Source organism: Anticarsia gemmatalis, chromosome W (genome assembly GCF_050436995.1).
Source record: "Anticarsia gemmatalis isolate Benzon Research Colony breed Stoneville strain chromosome W, ilAntGemm2 primary, whole genome shotgun sequence".
Taxonomy (NCBI): domain Eukaryota; kingdom Metazoa; phylum Arthropoda; class Insecta; order Lepidoptera; family Erebidae; genus Anticarsia; species Anticarsia gemmatalis.
This window is the reverse complement of record NC_134775.1, coordinates 1,747,897-1,750,605: the sequence shown is the minus strand read 5'-3', so window position 1 is coordinate 1,750,605 and position 2,709 is coordinate 1,747,897.

Sequence of the window (2,709 nt, the reverse complement as noted above, 5' to 3'; positions counted from 1 at the left end):
CAAAAATAATAACAATAAAAACACTAACAACTCAAAACCGAAACAATAACAAGTAATAATAAACAACAGTTCACAGTAGTTCACACACGACACGACGAATAGGACATAACGAACGACAGCGGTGAAGAGCTTCCGTCTTCCGCGAGCGAATTGCTCGAACTATCATTCAATTCAAAGAGAGCCGCCGGCGCCTCTCCGCTCACTCGCGCCGCCCCTCGCCCGCGCCACCCGCTCCCTCCGCGCCGTCCGCGCGCGCGCCGCCGATTTGGTGACGAGCGACGAGTTAGGATCCCAGCGAGAGATTAGATTCAATAAAATATTGATGTGGCATTACTATTTTTACTTGTCACAGTTGTTACTGGTTGCATTGTAGTTTTATTCAAATACCAAATAACATTACAAAGATTATTGATGTAAGTTTAAAATACTTTGATATTTATAACATAAAATCAGCTTAAAGTAAATAAAATAAACACGAAACGTTTATTTAATTAAACCATAAAAAATGTAGGTACATAACAATGATAACAATCAATATCCATTAATATTCTTATCAGAGAAACTAACTTATCATAATTCATAATCCCCGGAGAATTACTTAGCACCCATTTTGTCGCATCCCATCTATGTAACATCCACGCGCGGTCGCGGCGTCACGCGTCACTACGGCCATCTTCTTTTCGAGTCGCACCGCGCTTGTATGAAGTATGAATGAGCGTGTAAATATCGAATAGAAATTTGCAAGAACAAATGGAACAAAGCGACAATACATGTTAAGTTGTTTATTAGAGATTTTTATAGCGCTAAAGAATATCAATAGGATTTTTTGTCGTTCTGTATGTATTTGTACGTGTAATAATAAGATATCACACATTTTAAATCTTATAAATTTACCTTTTATCGGAGAGCGGGATAATTATGTAATTTTCATTTTTAACATAGAACAAATACTAAGTAACGCTGCATACTAGTGAGTGTGAGGCTGACAGCTGTGTGCGTAATCGTGTGTCTGTGTGGCGCGCGTAGGTACGCGGCGTGACGTCGACCGTCGCGGCCGGCCGCCGCCGGCGCGGTGTCGTTGGCCGCGCACCGCTGATAGCGAATTTATACGTTGTTTTAATCCATTGCTGTTTTTTGTGAAAAACAGTAATATGACGGATTTTTTTTCATATTCATGTTGCATTGTGTAGTATTAACGAAATAATACCAAAAAAAAATAAAAAAAAACGCATAAAAAATCGGAAAAATCAAGAAAAAACCGATGAAAATTTTCAACGCCATAAGCACCAGAATCGTGTCTAAAGTCATTTTTTTTCGTTTTCGGTAGGCTGTCATTTACACCCTGTATATATATATATATATATATACATGTCGACGCATCGTGTTGACTAATTATTCGCAAAGAATAACTAATTAAATAATTCGTATTTATCAAATCAAACTGAACATCAATATAAGCTTTTGGTGTCTTGTCTAAATATTATTATTCATTTATTTGATTTTGTAACTTTAAAATGAAAGTATTTGATGGTTGGATTGTACCCATCAAATACAAACAAATTGTTATTTGTTTTAAGTGCAAAGATTTATTACCTAAACAATATTGTTAATTAATATTAGGATTTATTAGCATCAATCGATGTGTTTTTATCAACCTTTAATGATATCTAGCTAAAACAACATTGAAACGGATTTTATTACCATTGAGGTCTTTATTCAATTGACGCCCTTATTCAATTGACGCCCTTATTAATATTTGATAAAAACACATCCGATTTGGATAATAATTAATAAATTAAATGCAAAAAATTAATGTAAAGGCTTTAAAATTACTAATTAATTAGATTAGAATTTTTGATGTAAAAAGTTTATGGTTTTAACACGTTGTTGTATTTTAAAACATTTTTAATTATACGTGTTCCGCTTATGAAGCACGCCATGTTGCAATTAATTCTGAGCGGTAATGAGGACATGTGAGGACCTGTGCTGTCTGAGAATTCTGAGACTGTAAGTTTTTGCTTGTATAATTACTAAAGGTGTCGATTAGGAGAATAGTTATAATTAAAGTAATGTCTGCAAATAAAAGTGGGATGGGTGACGCCAGCGATGCTGACGTCACTCATTCTAATACTGTAAATGAGTTTTCTTCGTCGTTATCAGAAGTGGGATATCCACCCGCTTCTGCCGGACATTCTGTTCAAAGTAATGAAAATGTTTGTTTCTGCTTCTGTTAGCGGCGTACCCACGGAATTTTTCTCGCAGATGTTACAGGTTATGAAAGGCATGTCGGATCGTTTTTCTAAACAATCGGATAAAGTTAAAATTAGTGACGTATTTTTGCCATCTTACGATCCGGACGCCAATATAGGAATACGTGAATGGTGCCAACACGTGAGTACAGCCACGGAAAACTACAGCCTGGCTGATTACGACGTTAGGATGAAAGTTGGAAGTTTGCTCAAGGGTCGTGCTAGGCTGTGGGTAGACAATTGGTTAGTCTCGACATCCACGTGGGAAGAATTGCGCAATTTGTTAATAACTACTTTTGAGCCGGAAAATAGGTATTCTAGAGACATTTTTAGATTCCGTGAACACACTTATGACAGTAGTAAAGATATCGCGCAATTTATTTCTCAAGCTTGGGTACTTTGGCGTCGTATCACGAAAGATAAATTAAGTGATGAGGACGCGGTTGAGGCAGTTATTGGA